The sequence below is a fragment of the Rhamphochromis sp. 'chilingali' genome (assembly GCF_963969265.1).
Source record: "Rhamphochromis sp. 'chilingali' genome assembly, chromosome: 8".
Lineage (NCBI taxonomy): Eukaryota > Metazoa > Chordata > Actinopteri > Cichliformes > Cichlidae > Rhamphochromis > Rhamphochromis sp. 'chilingali'.
Genome location: NC_137935.1, coordinates 8,988,429 through 9,009,377, shown reverse-complemented (window position 1 = coordinate 9,009,377; position 20,949 = coordinate 8,988,429). Strand labels below are relative to the sequence as shown.

The 20,949-nt window shown below is 39.0% G+C and overlaps 1 protein-coding gene across 1 annotated transcript in view; it reads right to left on the bottom strand.

Annotated features, from left to right (window-relative positions):
• Positions 1–20,949, bottom strand: part of LOC308400423 (protocadherin-16-like) — a 78,591-nt gene that overhangs the window by 33,866 nt on the left and 23,776 nt on the right. The gene's annotated exons all lie outside the window — the stretch shown is intronic.

The window sequence follows — 20,949 nt, the reverse complement described above, 5'->3', positions numbered from 1 at the left end:
TGATTCTTTGACTTTTGCTGTCACCTGATACTTCCAGTGCCACAAAAAGGTCAAACTTTTCACATATTATAAAATATTTCAACCACTAATGGATGGCCACAAAGTTTGGTGCAGACATTTTTGGTTCCCCAGTGATGAATTCTAATGACTTCATCATATTTCATGCTCACATTTGTGGTTTTGGGAGAAATATTTCAACAAGGATTGGAAATATTGCAATGAAATTTACTTCAGACATTCACGTTCCCCAAAGGATAAATCACAGCAACTTTGGTGATCCTTTGATTTTTTTTGTTTTGTTTTCCTCTAACGTCATCGTTTCGTAATTCCTTTTTTCAAAGCTTTGATTCACGACCAAATGCCTTAGAAACTAAAAACATTCCCATCAGCCTCGGCTCACTTTGTGTTTAGTATAATACCACCATCTGCCATTTTTCAGCAAGACACAATAAAATAAACAACGTACTCTCCGTGTACAGTGTGAGAAACGCACGTGCAGGGATTGTTTACAAGAGAACTGTTTTGAACTTGGTATTTGCCTGTTTGTGTTTACATTTAAAAAGTGTGGAACAATTTGGCACATAACGTAATGTGATGACATTATTTCAGCAAAATGTTATTTTTCTGTTATTGATGGTGGCAGTGGAGGTACAGATATGAAATACTGGAGAGGTGGACTGGCCCGTTAAGCTTTCATGAACCGAAACACGACCGTTGCAGTAATGCGGTGCATGCTTTAGTCATCAGGCAGTTGCACCGTATGTACATAGATAACTATGAACTGCAAAGTACTGCAAATAGAGTATGATTACATCAGAAAATTCTTTTTTTGACCGTATGCAGGGACTTCACCTAACATACATTTTTGATTATGCTTTGCTAAACTCTTTGTCTACTAAACGAATGAGCTGTTTTCAATTCAAGAAAAACTGTGCAACTAAAGATAGGCCAATGATATTGAAAAACCTTTGTTGACCTAAAAGGAAAACACATGAAAAACACAACTGACTGAATAAACAAATAAATCAATGAAGTTGTTTTTTCTGCTTCTTGAAGTCAAAACCTTCCTGTCAACAAACAGGCTACATTCTCTGTGAATTAATAAGAACTGAAACCACAATTTATCTGTGTTTTTTGAGGCGGTAACGCTTCACAAAGCTTCTAAAAGAGTTCTCTGTTTTTTGTGTTTCTGGTGTTGTTTGTGTTACGTAAAACAGCACATGTTGATGACAAGACTGGATAAGTTTCGCAAGATTTCAGTATTGAGAGGTCTCAAGTGTCCCAGCCCACCTATACAGACAACACAAGATGGTGTTTGTGAGAGTCATGTGTGTGTGATTTACACACAAAGGGGTACAAAGCATACCTAATCTGATCCCAACAGACAGAAAGTTCTGAATAACATGTGAGGTTCTGGGTCGCAGGTCAGCCAAATGTCCAGCTGCCCTTTCGTGACCTTCAGCCTGGCAACCATCTATTCCCTCTTTCATCTGCTATCCAGCCACCCGCCACTGGTGTGTCAGTGAGAGCCTCCATCAATAACAGTGACATTGACGCAGATAGGTGAATTACGGCATAGGGAAAAAAGGAAGGCTAATATAAATTACAGATAAAGTGGCACCTAACTGCTCCCAGGAGTCTTTTGCGTTCTCCCATGATCCAAGTAAATTTTGTTCGAACTTTGTAATTAAAGACTCCTCTGATGTTCTGAGGTATGATATTACAGAGAGTCTCAGACCAGCAAATGATCTTCAAATAAACCACAAACAGTAACCCGGTTATTAGTGAAGAAAAAAACCCACATCTTATTTCATGCTTTAATATGTTTTGCTACGGTTCTGCAGCATTCACTCTCTGTCATTTAGTTGTTGGAGTCAATGCTTCATTGAATACGCTGAAATCCCATTTCCAGCCATCATTGGCGTTTAATTTAATCTCAATTTGTGGTTAGTTGTTCTATGAGTGATGAAAATTATATAACAAACTGAACAAACTGCACTGAGTTTAAGTGACCTCAGGGGCATGGTAGAGGAAAATCATTAGAACTAAATGCATGCATCACACGTACAGAAGAGGTAAACGGGTCGTTATCTATCATCTCCTTATCTGCAGACACATTCAGCAAGTTCAATGTGAACTTTTGCTTTTAGTTTGGCTATGGTAGGACAATGTTTGAGCTAAACACATGTCTTGGGGTTATGGTTAGTCTCAAATCCTTTCTTGTGTGAAAACAGATAATCAGCTGCCAGCACAGCTTCATCATTGCCAGCTTCTTATGGATGCCATTCTCTGGAGAATCCTTTAGCAGCAGACATCTTTCCAGCTGGAAGCCAAGCAATTTCTGTGCTGATGTCAGTGTCTCTTTACTCCTCGCTTACTTGATACTCTTGTAACTTCAGTATTGCTGATCCACTCAATTTTTTGAGACAGAGATTCGTTTTTAAACAAGTGAAACTTACATCTTTTTTTTAAAATCAAATGCGTGCCATGTTATGCTCAAATGATATGCTTAAAACAGAATGTTAAAATAATGCAGCACAGTCAAATTTAAATAGCATTTTTTGTCCAACAGGCGCACATAGTTTATAGCTGATCTAAGTTTTACTACCGCCCTGCTATTCAATTAAATTCAATGCAATTCAGATTTATTTATATAGCGCCAAATCACAACAAAAGTCGCCTCAAGGCGCTTTATATTGTACAGTAGATCATACAATAATAGATATAGAGAAAAACCCAACAATCATATGTCACAAACATTATTTTAAACTATACTTGCTTAATTTTTCTTGACAAAATTCATCAGCTATAAAACAATATCAAGTTTTTCCATTTAACAAAGGTAAAAATTGTTAGTACTGAATATAAGCAGGTTATATTTTTTTGCTTATGTCTTTATTTGGATGGAAAATCATGCATATTTGACCAATAAACATAGCAAACATTAAAAATTGTATTTTATGAGATGTACATGATGACTAGATAGAACTGCCTGATTTCGAGTCCAGGATTGTTGACCAGCCAGTCAGGATCACATATGTCAGATTATGAGCTGAACAAATAGTCGTGTACACACGCACAGCCACACACTAACATGTTGTTAGTATGGCGCTCTTCACTCTGAGTGGTGATACAAAAATCGCCCAATCGAACCAGGGGAACACTATGAAAACCTTCCAAACAACAAATCTAATCAGACACTTAAGTCACCTTTATCTGGTTGAACATGGACATTTTAAAGAAGCTAACAAAGCCAGTCATAAGCCAGCAGCCTTGGTATTAGCAAAGGAGAAAGAAAAATTATGAGGAATATTGTACATACAAGTGAAAAACAAAAGGTTGATCTCCAGCTTTGTGGTCAAGTTATACACATGCTGGCAAATGATCCAACTAACTTACATTTGTTTCTAGTTGCTTCCATGTGAGAGGATCCTGTAACAGTTTGGGGGAAATTGTAAAATTAAACAATTTCTTTAACTGTGAAAGTAAAATTTTGAATTGAAGAAAAGTTTGTTTGTTTGTTTGTTTTGTTTGTACGTGCTGTTAATTCCAGCTCTTAGAAAGAAAATCACAATCAGCAGGTCACACTGCTGATTCTGATTGCAATTACATGTAGCCCTGTTTAAGAAGCTCATTATTCTACATGAGTTCCTGTGTGCTGCACGTGCTATTGTTGAGTTAAACATGTCGTTTATAACCATGATTATTAGGCTTTCAAACACACACATTATAGTTAAACAAATTAACCCATTACAGCAGTTTTAACAGACATTACAGGAAATGGATGTGATAATGTATCATATCCTGCTGGGAGACCCCGAGTACTAACCTCTTTGACTCTCTGTTGAGCACTTTGACTCTAGACCCTATGACAAAGGTGGAAATAAATCAAAGTTTGATTCATGAGGGAAGATTTATTGGCAGGAGTGGAATGTGTCACAGGGTGTGAGGACTGCCTGACCTAACAGACACAACAACAGTCAAAGGTCACCGTTACTCTTCCTTTTCTATACAAGTGCATGAAGGGGAGGGTGGTAAAGATGCGATGGTACACTTAGTACTTCTGAAATGAACACGGAAAAAGATTAAAGATCGGCCGCGTGCTGTGGAAATCTGTTTTGAACGGAAGCCAAATTTGACTGCGAGCTGAAAGAAGTAAATGTTTACTTTAATAGCCAGAAATCATATAAAGCTATCTTCTTTAATCTTGTTTACCAAGCTAGCTGCACTCTGATTATTTAATGTGAAGAAAAGCCAAGAGCCAAAAGAGTCCAGCTTTGCATGGAGTAAAAGTTTGCTGCCACTTAATGAGATAGTTTGGAGCATTGCTTAATTTTAAATGTGCCTCTTCACAGGAAGCAAACCAGGCATTGACTTTACTCACAAAATATCTGAAATAAGTTGCTGAATGAAAACATTTTCCAGACCAGTCATTTAGTTGTTTCTGTTCTTTTGCAAAACACTGTAACTCTGATCAAATGTATGTTTCCATGCAGGTATGTGTCCATTTCTAAACTACAGATTAATCCTCATATGGTTTTTATATTAGAGGAAAAAATCTGAACCATTTCTCTCAGCACCTGTTCAATGAAAAATGGTCAAAGCATGTAAGAAGCTCCTTTGTACTTCTACAAAGCCCATAGCTGATATAAAACTGTCAGTATATTTCAAGCTCAGTGTTAGTCTAGAAGTTTAGGCGTATCCTCATTTGGAGATAACAGAAGTCATAGTGATATTTCAGTATAGGAATACAGGAGAGGTCATCAAAGTGGATGAGAACATAGAGAGGAAGAAGGCAGACCTTGACCAGATCAAAGTGATGGGCACAATATTTAATGACAAGGGCTACTAAGCAATCTAAGTCCTGTAGTAAGGAGGATAAACTGCCTGAAAGACTCAAAGACACACCCCTGTCTAATGTTTCTGGTGTCTCTCTGAAGTGGGAGAAGCGCCAGACGAAATCAGCGAGGCTGCCATGGGGTTAGTGATTTAGTGGATAGTGGGTGAACCGATGCCAGTGACCAAGCAGCTCTAAGCAAGCCAGACAAGAAAAGAAAGGCTGAAAGGTTAAACAAATAAGTAACCCAATAAAAATAAAAATCATTTTGGGTGAGATGAAAAGAAAGTAAGAGAGATTTATTTTCCCCCCATTTGAGACATAAAAGTGAAGGGTCATTTAAGTTTGCTTTTTTTAATTCTGAAAATAAATATATAAAAATGCATTATCTATTTCAACTCAGCAGGGTCAAGGGATGTAAAAAGCAGAGTTTGAATCACTTGAGTACAGCAGATGGAGAAAAACGTGCTGGAGACACAGAGCACATGGCATCCTTCCTTATGTCATAACTGTCTTAATGAAAACTCAACAAATGCCTGAGAACAAATGCAGAAGAGCTTAGAGACATTAAAGCTTTAGTGTTGGTCCCATATTTTTGTAGCCTAGCTTCTGGTTTTAGTTTTCAGTGGGAAATCATCAAATTAGGGATGTGGCATGGAAATCTTAAATTCTTTTAATCTATTGACCTCAAGACTCATTAGTCACTGGTAGGGCAGTAAAAGTATGGTCTGAACTCCATTATGGTTTAAAAAAACTGCTGACGTTTTGTCTTTATTGGACTCACTGGGTTGAGAAATGAAGCCACATTAAAAAACACCAACAATGCTCAAGATAATGCAGAGCCATTATGTGGCCACGTGCTCATGGATTTTAGTCTTAGGGTTTTTCTTTTGTCTCAAATCTTCCTTTGTCAACTAGTTTTGTTTAACATTGAACAGCAACTTATATCTGCCAGTCATACTTGTCTCAAAGTGTGAAAGGCTGCATTGTATGATGAGCCCGGAGGCAATTTTAGTACCCTTTTACAAAGAAAGGAAACAGGGGGAAAAAACTATGAGGAAAAGAGTGGGGAAAAGTAAAAGCCAAAGTTTGGAAAAAAAATCTCTATCCCCCTGTTCCCAGTTTCCTCTGACACTGGGGTCATTCACTAACAACTATACAATGTTTTTCTTCCCTTTGATAGATTACATCAGCACACTAAGGTCTATCCCCTTCAAGTGCAAACAGTTGCAGCATCTCACAAAACTGGGGCCATGACTTTCATAGACCAGTATGATGGCAGGGACTCCTGGGAGAATATAAAACAGAACCCGAGATGGCACAGGTCATTGCAAAGAGCCGCTATAAGAAGAAGCATTATCTCCCTGCATGCATCACACATGCATGTGTAAAATTCTCAGCTGTGAACTGCTGAATCCACTAATCCAGTGAGACCACATACAACGCTTGCAAACATTTCAATAAACGCCTGAATGTGGGGTAATGAGGGATTAGTTGTGGCTTTCATAAAGAAACCGAAGGCCTTGTGGAACATTTAAGTGTTAATAGCAGAAAGGAAAAATGGCACAAAGAAAACATATTGTAATCCAAAAAGCCAAAGGGAAATGGGGACTCTGGATTACTGGCAAGTCATGGGATCTCTCCAAGTTTTGTTCGCCAGTATATCTTAAGCTCATTTGATGGGTTTAGGATTCAGATGTCACATGATAGATTCTTTGGAGGGGAAACGAGCTCTGTGTGTAGTGTACAATAAGCTGATCAACCACCTCTCAGAGGGATTTCCACTTTCAGAAGGAAAAGTTTCAGAGTAAGGAACCAGTAAAACTAAGAATAACAGATGCATTGGTTAAAGTTGGACTGGATGATCATTATTAAATACGCAAAAGGACTATTACTTCCCTAACATTTTAAATTAAATCAGAAAAGCTTGAATTTTCTGCCCAACAGGCCAATTTTTCCTCTTTTCCTCTAAGATAAAGAGCGCAGTAATGAAATATTCCAAAAGATGTAAATTAAGCTTCAGATCAAAATCCCCATACCAGCAATTTGTATTGATTTAATTCTAAAGTGAGAAACTGAAAATGAGGAGTCAAAAGATTTTGTGATCGTTAATTCAGGAGAAATTAAATCGGCATCTGTTTGGACCATGTGCACATCATTCAGCAAGCCAGTAAGCTATTTAAGCGCACGTGGATGACCATTATTGCCTTTGCTTTTTTTAGCCGTATTAAGCAGTTTTGTGGGGAAACAGTTTGCTTGCTTTGGAGATCAAAGTGCCACTTTTACAGATATTTCCCCTTTTGTTCTGCACACTGTGTGGCCTTTGCTTAAAGGTTTAAAGGACAATACTGCTGGAAAAAACACTTTGCACATAAGAAGTTTTGGGTATTGTGATTCTGGACTGACATAAAACCTTTTGGCTGACCACAGATTTGTCTTTTATGAGCTTTTATTGTTTGATTTTGTTCCCCCCTTTTGTTTGAGGTGGATTTTCTCTCTCTCTCTTACGCTCTCTCTTTTTAAATAATGGAAGGATTATTTGTAGACATTCCAGAAACTCTTTAATGGCAGAAAAAATTAATAATTTTTCCCCACTGCAGAGCCTGGCACAGAGTGTGCCCAGTGAGAACATTTAGGATTGTATGAAAAAAGGAAGAAGAAGAAAACGTTAACCTTTACAAAGACAGATACGGCAGAACTATTGAAATGTAGTTTTAAAAAAGTATTTCTAAATCTCCTTTACTTTATACTTTGCTTTCACCTGCTTTCATCATTCATGCTCTCTTAGATCACTGTCAGTGCAGAGACAATGACTAGGTGGGAGGAGGGGTGGCTATAAGCTTTCCCAGAACCAACCTCAGCCTTTGGGTTTATGAGGTGCTTTTGAAATGTGATGATGTCACATGCCGGCTGTGAAAACATGTTAGCCGGCCGTTCCATTGGTCCTAATGACAATATTAGCAATGAACATAGAAAAGTGAGGAAATGTGCTGAAGGAACAGGCAGCATGAAACTGAGTGTGTGGCCTGTGATCACTCTCCACTTCTGCAGCAGGCAGTCTCCGAGTTTTATGAGCCAGTTTCAAACACACAAACTGATCTAGTAAACTTAGTTACGGTACCGTAACTACATGATGCAAAGCTTTCATTTTAATTTTTACCTTTAAAATCAACAAAGCAAGCAAAGCACATACTACTTTTTTGTTATCACATATGTTATATCTATAAGGTTAATACTGAGCTTGTGGTTGTGACAGTGAAATCAGAAGTTAGCCCACATTCCAAAGACGAGTGACCCCTAATTGTCCATGGTTGTAAATGTGAGCATGAATGTTGTCCTTCTCTGTTTCTTTCCCAGTGACTGACTGGTGACCTGTCTGATTGGGATGCCTCCAATGCCTCGTGCAACCCCTCAGAAGGATAAGGTTGTACATATAATAGATGTATTATAATGTGGAGAAGCTGATAAGTTTTATTGTTTTAAAAAATATATATTTTCTTGCTTTATGCTCAAACCACAGGCGTGAAAGATGATCCTAAATCCCCCCCAAAACAACTCCTGCATGAAGCATTCCATATCTTTTGAATCTCACAAGCAGTACAGTATGTTCTATATTAGATATATATCAAACACAGTAGGTACAGTTATTTATTTTAGAGTGCTGTAAATCAGCAAGCCTCAAAAGGATTATGTCTGTGACCACAGACAGATAGAGTTTACATTAAACAGCAGTATTTAGTTTTGTTTTATTTGGAAATTGGTGAACAAGGCACATTAGCTGTGACAATTGTTTATCTTTAAGTGACTTTGACACATACACGAGAAGAAACGGCTTCGTAGCCACTTTGATCTAGTAAATTAATGGCGTGTAGCTTTAAGCCCTGTTCGGATTATTTTTAAGCAAAGCAGGGGCATACTGTGTGTGACAGTGTGTTGGCTTATTGTTTTTTATTTTACCTGCTACACTGTACAAGTTAATATAGTCAAAATCTGAAACTGATATGTGCAGATAAGGATGTGTTTTTAAGTCTGCAATTGCTATGTTCATATGTTTTACATGTCTCACACATGACAAAATATAATCTATTTATCTGACTTTTCATAAGCAGTTTGTTGTTATAAAGAGACTTTTTAAATGACTTGCAAAAAGTGAGCTATTTCCCACTTTTTTTAAACATATGTCACACGTGTCTTAGATTTAGCTATAAAACATGTTACTGTGACATGTAAGGACTTTGGGTAGACCTTAAGGTGTGAACACATCTGCCACTAAAAACACAACACCTGCGAGACTTTGTTGCCCTTAACCGTCCACCAGAAATGTTCTCCCACCAGGTTCTGTGTTTTTCAGGAGTCCATGCATAGGTTGAAATGTTCTCAGCTCATTGAAACATTTTCACAGAGTCACACTCATCAATTTCACACCTGGGTTATAGTTGTTTAGTTCTGTTTTAAACATTCCTATTTCAACACATCTCTGTGTCATCGTCTAACTAGTACAGCTGTTTAGATTAAGCAGGGACGCTAGATATATTAGCAGTTGAGCTGTGCTTATACCTTCCCTGCAGTGTTGAATACATAACCTAAGTGTGAGGCTCTCTCCACTTACCATTTGTTTCTAATGTGTTTTCTGGTTGGACTCAGGGAAATGATAAATGCTTTTCCTCTAACTGACATTTTTACGAAGTAGATTTTAAACAGTAGGTCATAGCTGAGCAGTACGTGCTTATCCCACCACAAGTGCGCTGTGAGCTAAAAATGACCACCGGGGGAATAGAACCTATTCACTACTCTCATCTTGACAACGTTGGACACAGATTGTAGACTTCCGATTGTAAAATTTCTTTTCACACCTTGTCTGGACAACACATTGGACAGAGGAGGATACCTCCTGTCTCACAAAACCACCTAGAATGAGTTCAGCAACATACATTATTTTACACAGGACCATATGTGCGACAAACCCGCCTTGAGAATCATGAATCAACATGCCTACAAGTTTAATACGCATTTTGAATATGTGAAAATCTCATATAAGGATTTATCAAAATCATGACATATAAGAATGAAACAAAGAAACAATTCTATTAAAAACTATCAAGCACAAATTTTAACATCTAATTACAGTTTTTCTTACTACAGAGTAAAACAATGGAAATAGAGTACATAAGATAAAGCAGAGTTTATACAATTGTAACAAGGTTGAAAGTCAATATCTGGTACAGTCCACTTTATTCTTTAATAAAGTCTGAACTCTCTTTAGCAAGCTTTCTTGTCATTACTTTGGGTAGTCTTCAGGAATACTGTCATTCAAAGCTATTCTTTAGATAGTAGCTGCCTTTCTGCTCTCTGTCAAGATGATCCCGCACTGCTTCAAGAATGTCGAAGTGGAGGCTTTGTGCAGGCCAGTCCAAGACTGATAGTGTTCTGTTGTGTATTTTTCTGTCCAGGTATGCTTTTACTGCATTGGCAGAGTGTGTTTGGGATCATTGTCATGCTGAAAAAAGCAGCTGATGCCAATCAGATACTTTCCAGATGGCATTGCATGGTGGATCTTGATGGTACTTTTCTGTACCTATAATCCCATCATGTATGGAATACATGATCCACAACACCACTGGCTAAAATGCAGCTCTGAGCCATGACAGAGCCTCCACCGTGTGGCTGTACACAGTGACTAGTGTAACTCTGTCATGATCTCCTCCATACATATTGAAATCTGAACCAACATAATTTACATTTGGATTCATCACTCCTTCAGACATTTTGCCACTAATTTTCAATCCAGTAATTTAGAATATCTCAGCGTTTTTCCCTGTTTCCTAAAACTCATTGCATATGCTGAGACATGCTATATACATGTATCTATATAGAGATATATATAAACGGAGAGAGAGCAAGAGCAAGAGAGCATACCACCATGGTTGCGTGCACACACACACACACACACACACACACACACACACACACACACACACACACACACACACACACACACACACACACACACACAAATATCTTATGAATCACTCTTGCACTCAGAGAACTAGAGACCTAGGCATGTACTTGTATGGGCAAGCTGCCCAGAAACTCTGTTCATAGTACTATGGATAAAGTAACTCATTTGTCTTTGAGCTGTTTTTCACCTCCCTAAAGAGAGAGGCCCTACTATAAGCAGCAAGGGACTCAACACCAGTTCAAAATGCAGAAACCCAAGAAATGGCTTAAGTTCATTTAAAAGGCGAAGGTACTTTATGTATAAAATCCCCTCTTTTTAAAATTGAACCCCTCGGTTCATGCAGCGTTGTCCCTCTAATACTTTACTTTCTCATTTTCTTCTAAAAGAACAACAACTTCTAATGAACAAATCAATCTCTTATCCTTGAAAATCATCAGGAATCAAGCTGTGAACGCATATCCGCTGAATTAACAAGAAACAAAACCTTTATCTCGGAGCATGAGAAGTTCATTGTTCCAGATGGATTCAAAAGCTCAGAGATTTAGAGTTCTTTGTAAGCAAGGCGAAACTTGAAACCATGAGTACTTGTGTGTGTGTGTGTGTGCGTGTGTGCGTGTGTGTGCGTGTGTGCGTGTGTGTGTGTGTGTGTGTGTGTGTGTGTGTGTGTGTGTGTGTGTGTGTGTGTGTGTGTGGAGGGGGGGCAAGAATAACAAAAATCTAGAAAGGCATTGAGAAGAAAAAGGCAGTTTTCAGATTATATTAAAAAGCATGCAAGAACAACTTCAGACATACATAATCTAGTGATATGCATATACTCATAAACCATAAACTAACATAGTAACTGATATACTTGTCCCCATTTCTGAAAACATTGTGGCTTCATTCTTCAAACGTGTGCAATTTACAATTGAGAAGGGTTGAGGCAACTCTTCTCATGCAGGCAATGAGTTGCAGGTTAGTCCCACAGCAATGCACTAACCATGTGTGACTAGATGTAAAGAAGTGAAAAACGCACACATGCATACAGGCAGCAGTTCATTTACTAGAGAGGTATAAGCTTTCCTTTCATTTACCAGTTGTCCTGTTAGGTGTACAAGACTATGTCTGCCTTCTACATCCTGCAGAAACAAAGCACACCACTGTGTTTGACACATCTTCATCAACATGAGGACGCATTGAGGGATATTTCCGTACTGTCCGTAGCTGTTAGCGGTGACTGAAACATAAGGCTGCAGTGAAAGAGTGAGTTTGTGCACGTGTGAGTATGGTATTAGTGTAGGCTTGGGGTATAATTGAAAGAAATGACAGAGTTGAGATTGCTTTTCAGATTATTTTGCTGAAGTTAGTTAAACAACAATTGCACAGTTTCATATCTCGCTAATAAACGAAGGAATCTCTGTATGTAAGGGTGAGTCTGTGTATGCGTTCTTCAATCTCCCAACAACTGCTTCTCCAGTCCACTTCAGACATGGCTGATGCGTTGCCAGGGAGTAATCCAGGGATCCATTGTTCGTTCTCATATTTTGGCTAAAAGCTATTTTCTGTTTCCAACTTTTCCTCTAATTTGGCTGCTGTGTATGTGCACTGTGCTTTTTGTGAGGGGGGAGGGGATACCCGCACACAGGCAAGTTTGCATGCCTATCTTTGTGAGGACATTCACAGGCATAATGAATTCAACGTGACTTTCTCTTTGATTATTTAGTAGCTGCTTTGTTTAGCATTATCTCTGGTCCTCAGGCTGGATTAATGTGTTTTGTCTTTAATAACATATATAGTGACTGCATCCACAGAGCTGTCTTAAGCTAAGCTAAAAAAGAGTAATTAGCATATAACATAGCACGCTGGTTTTACAAAATAGTTCAACACATTTAGCTGCATTTGCTTGAAACATTTGTAAATTTTGTTTTCGTTTTTTTTTGGGGGGGGGGGGGGGGGGGGTTGGTTGACAAAAACAGCATGTTTTGGTTGTCAAGGGAACAGGTATGCGGTGTTATTTTAACATCTTAGCTGGCAGTCACAGGACGGCTGTCTTTGACTGATCCTGCTGAGATAATAGGAAGAAGTCTTTGATTTGAGGTAATACCAGGTAATCGTTTCCAGAGAGCCATTCAGCACTGAGGAATGTAAAGTAATGTAAAGTAATCTGGTCACACTGGTTCTGAGGAAACTCTCAGAAGACGGTGCAGGGTCGTCACCCTTACACAATGCCAGCCTATATTTAAATAATAAACTGTAAGAAAGTTAAAGGAAGTTAAAGAGGAAAGAAAGAAGGATGGAAAGAAGAAGGAACTCGCACATCATCAAGTGAAAAATAGCTACTGGTCACATGTGCAACAAATGCATTTAACTGTGACACAATCTACAGGTGTAGGTTGTTGGCCTGCTCAATGGAAACAAGCACTCACTGGACAGTGTTCTTGCAGTTCAAAGAGGAGTGGGAAAGTTGAGTGGAAAACCTCTTCTACTACAAAATTTGCTACTTCCATGAACAAAAGCCAGTTAAAGTTCAACTTGTCATTCACATTGCTGATCCTAATGGATAGTGTTTGAAATTTTGGCTTTGCAAAGGGAAGACGACGTTTCAGCTGCCAGGACCCTTCTGCAGTGGTCTAAGCCAACAAATTAAGAACGCCTGGCATACTTTGTGAAATCCTGTTAAGGATACTGTTGATGGGCAGGGACTTTGTCACTGCACAGACAATGGTTTCACTCTCTGCTCCCGGGTCATTTTCATTAATTAAGCAATGTGGCGCTCAAAAGTTAATCCAATCACACAGCAGTCTTTTCTCACGCTTTGGGGCCTGCCTTCTGGATGGCTTTGGTGGACCTGCTGCTTGACACCACAAGCAACACAACAATGTGTGCTGCCAAACGGAGCCGGGACAGAGAACGGGGATCTGGAAAGAGCGGAGGAAGCAACGGAAACAACAAACCACCAATACAAACCAACAAAGACGAGGCTTAACAGTCACCTAAATTCACTGCAGTATGTCAAGAATTTATTGAAAGCTTCATGGCACTGACTTTAGATTAAGATCTCCTTTAATGGATTTATATTTTATTTGAAGTAGCTGGTGTACATTGACACCGGCAAGTAGGTGGATTTACAAATATTGTGTTACGTTAAAGGTGAAGTTAGTTTTTTGCACCTTTCAACCTTTCTCTCCCCTTCGGTTTCTGGTATAGTCATTTGGACATCAAGGTATCCCTTTGGCTCAGGCAGTTCATTGCATCTTCTCTTTCAGCACAGTAACTTCCTCTGCTTACAGCATATGCTCTTTGTATAGCCATAAAGCTATCCCCATCTGTCAGAAGATCCCAAAATGGTCATCCAGTTGAAAATATACAACCTACTTTAAGTGACACAAATTTGCTTCAACACCTTTTGGAATGTATTAAAGCACAAAATTATATCAACACTGATATCTGAGACTTGAAAAGTGAGTGATGTGAGGTGTTACTTTTGCATCTTAATTAAGTATCTTCAGTATTTCTTCTGAATACTTATGATAACACATTTTTTAAATAAAATTGTGTCTGGCTTTAATCTGCAAATTACAAACTAATGAGTTTAGTCTGTTTTTTGGAACGTGAAAGCTGAGAAAAACAGTCTCCATGGTTTTTGGCTGACAGACTGCATTAACTTTGTCTGTCAGCCTTTAAGCGGTCACTTTTTTGAAACCCATGCTTCAATTCTCTGCATGATGTTATGTGCCAATAGACCATTCACTGCTAACAGTTTGACATATTCCTTCAGACAAAGAGCCACAGGCCTCCTCAGGCTAATGGATATAACAGATCACAGCAGAGTCAGGCAAAAAAGATAAAAGTTGAAGTGGAGAGAACAGCAGAGGTAGAAGACTTCAGGAGAGACCCTCTCCATATTGCATTTCTTCTTGTTCCATTTGGAAAAATCTGTTTTGATTGAGAAACCTGGACCAAAGCTTCGAGTAGAGAGTATGTCTAATACAATAGTTGCCTAATGCCCTGGAGAATTGCTTAGACTACTGTTGGCCATTCTCTGACCCCTAATCTTTGGACTACATACCTTCATGATCTGTGGCCAGTCAAGAACAGAAAAAATGTGTCTAATGTATGCTGTTGCCACTCAAATGCCTGTTTCATGTCTTTAATTTTAAATGATAAATTATGCCTAAACATATATTTGTCCACTGCCAGAAGTTAATTCAGTGTGCCTTACTGGCACCTTTCCTCTACTCCTTGAAATCTAAAGAACCCAGTGTTTAAAACATCAATTAAAAACAGCTGCTGCTGGGCTGGCTGCAGTGTCTGCATTTCATAATGTATGTTTCATAACTTGTTAATCCTGTGAAAAAGCAGCAACGATTGAATTTACATTTAAACTAGTTCATTTAAGATTAGTGAAAAATGATATCTGAAGATTGATCCATTATGAGGAATTTTGATTTTTATGACAGCAGTGATGAGGGATACATTTGTTTTTGATCAAGGGAACAACTGCAGGATTAAAACAAAGGGTTTCCCTGGACTGTGAAGGATGAAGGGTGATATGCCATCAAACAACCCTATTTTTACAACTGCCAGCTTCAGATTAGTGCAGCTGACAGACAGCATAAGAGTGTTGATGGAACCCAAGTGTGCTGCTCTCATCTATGCCTGATCACTAATACTCCCACCTAGTTACTGTGCAACTCTGGACTGAGACAGATGCTGAAAAAAACACGTAGCCACCCAAACCAGCCAGTCAGGAGGTGTGCATGATTGCAACCAACATTTTTACTTTACAGGAGAAAAACTGTCGGAAACACTAGAATTTGAGTGTGGATAGTCGGAGAGCAGGTCAACCTTAATTTTAAAGCCAATTTAGCCTCATCCATACACAGCTTATTGAAATCATATAACAGGTTAAATTTCTTGGCAACTATGTGATGTGTGATGAGAACCTGCATAAATCACAGCTTAATCGAATATGAATCATATCCCAGAAATTATCTGCTCGAGATAAATTAAAAGTAACTACATATTCCAAATTAATGCACAATCTTTTAGTCACATTGTACAAGGCAGAGATGCAAAGATGGAGCATGAAACTATGATGCAGAGGTGCAAAAGGAAAGGAAAGAAGCAGATGGCAGCATCACTTCGTTTAAGCTACTGGAACTTTAGGGCAATCTAAAGAAAAATATTGTTCTCCTGTCTAGTCAGATCTCATTAGGCTGCTGGCCTAACTCAGTGTGACATCTTTGACTAATGTGGAGAAAAAAATAAGTCAAAAACCAATCCAAACATAAAGGCCGCCCTCCATCTCGGACAACCGCACACAGAACAAGTCTAAAGACCTGTAGAGCAAGCCCACTGTTCACCAAGCCACTGGAGACTCTGCAGGAACACAGAGGTGAGGGGGCTACAGACTTTGGCTTCTCTGTTATGTCCCAGAGGAGTCCTGTGCTACTTCCATTTCACAAACAACCTAAGGACTGCTGTGCAGGATGCGGGAAGTGGAGTGGCCAGCTTACAAAACAGAGAAACAGATATAAGTCTGAGTCTGGCCTGAGACCAGGTTTGTATCTGAGGTACTGGACCCTGACAAGAGGGAAAGGGTGAAAGGCCCTTAGCAAGCAGCGATAGACTGAAATGGAGATTTCATGCTGATTGACGGCTGAACAGTGGCTGTTCAATAATGATGAATTTATACAACATAGTCTGGAAATTTTGGAGCTTGAGCTGAACTCTTGCATGAAAGTTGAATTTCAATAACAGTGTTTTTAACACATAAGACTTTATTTATGGTGCTTTTTCTATCTCGAGTCAGTGTTTATTTAGCTTATCAAAACAATAAATGGTGGCTATGCCGTTCTAATGTGCTCCACTATGAGCTATAGAATTCAATTCAGAGATCTCTCTGGTGCCCTAATGAAAAAGCCAAAGTCTATAACACAGTCTCAAAGGGCTCAGGAGATACAAGGGAGTTATGCGATACCCAATCAGAGTGGAGCCATAACAAACACGCATGTAGGCAAAGATGAGAAGCAGCTGCTTACTCCTGGCTACTTGCTGGGTCTCAACCCACCCTGGTAAAACCATTCACGTAAATGAGAAAACACAGAGGACCAAAAGGGCTGGCCAGTTTCAACTACATAAAGCACAGGGCTGTTCCTGAGCCTTTTCAGAGTTTTCTGTGTCAAAGTGAGAAGGTTCTCAACAGCGGAACTGTGAACGACCTGCACGATGTACTGCACGATTTTATTGTGCTGCTACATAAGTGCACACATTAGTCTCTGATAAATCTTTACGTTAATGCCATAGCATGAATATTCAAGCAAAAAACTTGAATGCAGCATCTCAATGTAGCCTTCCAGGGAGTACCATCCCTCTGGTTCAGAAAGCAAAAAAGTCTTGCCAGTTATTTTTTAAACAATTACACATTTTGCACAAGCGGTGTTTAAAATAGCCCATAGTCCCCCACGATCACAGTGATATAGAAACCCCTGATACAGTTTCAAAACTCTAGGACATCTTGGTGATGTCAGAGATAAAATCCATCCACCGATACATTTTCAAAAATCTAATTAGGACTAAGTAGAGTTACCTGCAGCTGGAGGACAACAGCCACTCTTTGACCTTGATCTTTGGCTCTTAATATCTTTTGGATGCATCACTCTAATAAAATTAAATGAAATATAATATTGCTGGGTAAACAGATTGCACTACAACCGACTCTGTTATGATTCAGTCTTGTGTATATCAAAGGACCACTTCAGCTCCACAGCCCTCGTTCCTCTACTGGAGATATTTAATAATGTTGAAAAAACTGTGAGTCAGCTTGTGTTTCCAACAGCTGTGATTTGCGAGAAGGTCTCTCTCACTTGCTCTCTCTTTGACAGTTGCTTGTTCTACTTTCCTTTTTGCCTCCCCTCCTTTCTCTGAATCCACATAATATCCTTTTCCTTTAACTAAGTTCATCTCAACATAAGCCACAAGTGAATGGCGCAAGATGCTCATTTACTTTTGTCTGACTCATTTTAAATGGCTTTATCAAGACACCTCTCATTTCCTTTCTCTCAATGTAGTAAGGCAGACATCCTGCATCCAATAATCTCATGACGCAGCCTTCCACTGACCTTCGTGAGGGGACGTGCTGGAGCATTGATCGTATGCCTGCTCCTCGGGGCAGGAGTGAAAAGACCACATGCTCTTAGACTGTTTTTCATCTCTTTAGACAGACAGTTAATACTACCTTTTATCCCAGGTCTTACTCTTTAAAGTTTAGCAAATATGAGTTGTTTTATGTGTGGGAGATAGCTGAGGGCTGCGCTGTCCTGCTATGACCTGATGGGCTGTTATCATCTTTCCAAAGGCACGAGACAATTTGAATTAAAAAGCATGGAACCAGTTAGTTGTAGGTAAATGTGGCTCCACTATATGATGACTTGAGCAGGAATTCATAAAAAAGGATATACAGTCTGCTCTCTTGAAAGAATACATATGGTGCATCTAATCTGGCAACAATCTCTTACATTGCATGCGCTCAGCACCCATTTTCCCTGTTTGCATTGGAGTTTATGCAATCTGGTGCTCATTTTCCACATCAAACCCAAACACCGTGTGGTGACAGTCTCATGAAACATGAAAGAGGAACCAATTAAAGCCTGTCTGTTGTATATGAGTGAAATAAGCACATTTAGCAGTAATCCCACTGTTATTCTAACAGTAATGAGCAGGCAACAAGTTTAAAAAGAGAAAATGTGTTTCATTTAATGCTTGGTGTCCATCGTAAAATAAATAAGGGAAATTTTGAATTGATTTTCGTATTTTCCTCTACTCGCAAAAGCAATTATGCACAAATGAAGTTTAAACTGGTATTTTCCATTTTAAAAGAACATTAAGCCTCTGTGCGTTTACACTCCCTTTCACATTTCATTGCAGCAGATGACAGTGGCTGATGGATTGGGCTTTTGGTGGCTCAAACTGCTCACGGGGAAATTGCTACCAGATGAAGAGGTCTCAGAGTGCAAATTGAGCGGTTTTGAATAAAACTATAACTCTGTACGCTCCCAGGAGTGTTATCAAGGACCACACTAAATAAAGAACACCAGTGTGACATCGGCGACTGAAATTAAAGTTGGCTCCACATCGTCTGATAACGAGAATTTCCAGAAGTCTCCTATTTGCCTAAAGGAACATATTTTGTGGTATTCGAGGTATTTGAGGTTAACCATTTTCAAAGACAATGGAATATTAATTTTAAGCTTTGCAAAAAGTTTTTTTCCCCTTTCTTTGGGGGGTCTTGGGTTTTTTAGCTAAGGAACTAGAAATTTTGCAGCTGGATAAAACTTGTGAGGCTTTGGTTCTTAGCAAGATTATTTATTCTTGTGAGCTTGTACTTAGAATAAAACTTAAACCGGCAAATGCAATGATCTCAGGGATCTTTCAGTCCTAGCAACAGAGCAGACGTGGAGAGAAGTTTGTGTATGATCTACTTGAAATTTCTGCATAAATTCTCATGAAATTCCTTTTCTCAGATTTGTCTGGATGGCAAGGCAAGGCAAATTTATTTGTATAGCACAATTCAACAACAAGGTGATTCAAAGTGCTTTACAGAGACATTAGAAACAAAAACAAATAAAAAGCATGATTTAAAATTGATTAAAACAAGCAAACAAACAAACTAACTAAACACACACATTTCACACCTGTTCGCGCGATCTGAACCCTTATCGTAAGGGGAGCTACCAGTCCTTCTGTGGACGAGCTACTTTCTATTTTAAATTCCCTGAATTTAAAAAACTCTCTATTGGGAAACAAGTTGGGTTTTTTTTCAAAGACAGAATTACAAAATAATTTTACTGCTTTCAAGTGGGTTCTTCTATATTTTTTAAGCCACAGGAGAAAGAAATTTAAATCCACTGTGTACAGACAAAAATGTTATCATATAGAAGAACTTTAAAAACTCTCAGCCTGTTTTTTGAAAGACAGAACTTACTGAAATCAGTCTAAATTGCAGCTCTTTGGTTTAAAAAAATGAAAAAAAGACTCTGTTTTCAAATTGTTGCTAATGGGTACAACGTATCCATTAGCAGAGACTGTACCCATTGGCAAATCTAATCTTAAAACTTTTGTGGCTTTTAAAAATACGTTTCCATCGTTGCAGATTTATAAGGCCAAAGGAAGATCACATCTTTTAGTTCACAGTAATGTGACTTGCTAATGTTATTCCTTGTGTGAATGTAAAGTGAAAAATTTAAAGTAGCATAATATTAAGATTCCCTGTAAGGACTAATGCAATCCAGATGTCTGTTTTTTGAATCGGGAGGGAAATGTGTGTACAGTCCCCTTAATCCACCTAATATGTAAAATTTCAAACAGATATGAAAATATTTTTCCTCCGAATATCCTCCAGATGAGAGACCATGTTGAGCTGTCTACTTCTCTTCCCTTCTTTGTCTGTCAATATTCCCCAGATGACAGGCCAGACTTCCTGATAGATCAGACTGAGTTGTTTTCATATGCAGCACAAAGTCCACTTTACTTACTTTAAAATGACACTCAAAAACAGGCACTCTCTTGCTGCCTCAGATGTATGATCACCTCAGCTCAGGCTGAAATCTCTAATTACACAGATTCAGAGTCTGGATTTTAATTTGATTTTCAAACTTAAACTAATATTAATTAAGTCATCCCAGTGGAGAGCACAGGAGGAGAGGAAGTGATTGTAAACCTGTGGAATTTTGCCCCGAGTCACCGACCTTCTGCCAGGTTCACGTGTGCTCCATCAACCCACAATTTGCTGTGATTGAGTCGACCTACACTGCTGCATGCAATCATACTGCCTTGGCCGTTCGCATGTCAGGCTTCTGACTCAGTAGCAACCATCTTCCACACTGAGTGAGTAAGTTTAGTAAACCATCAGAACCATGACAGCAGTCACACACACAGAAAAACGTGCAGGAAAGCAAAACCTCACTGGGAGCATGTCACTGATCCTGCTCTCATGCATGAGGGGCTGCCCTTCTGTCCAAAAGGGGAGCAGTTCTTTGTTGTCTTTCAAAGTCTGAGATACCCCCCCTCCACGACCAGCCTGAAAGAGAGAGAACGCTGGAGCCTCAGCAGTCAGTAAGATCTGTGGTGTGGCCCCTCCTTTTCACTGGGCTGGGATAAACCAGGGAGTGTG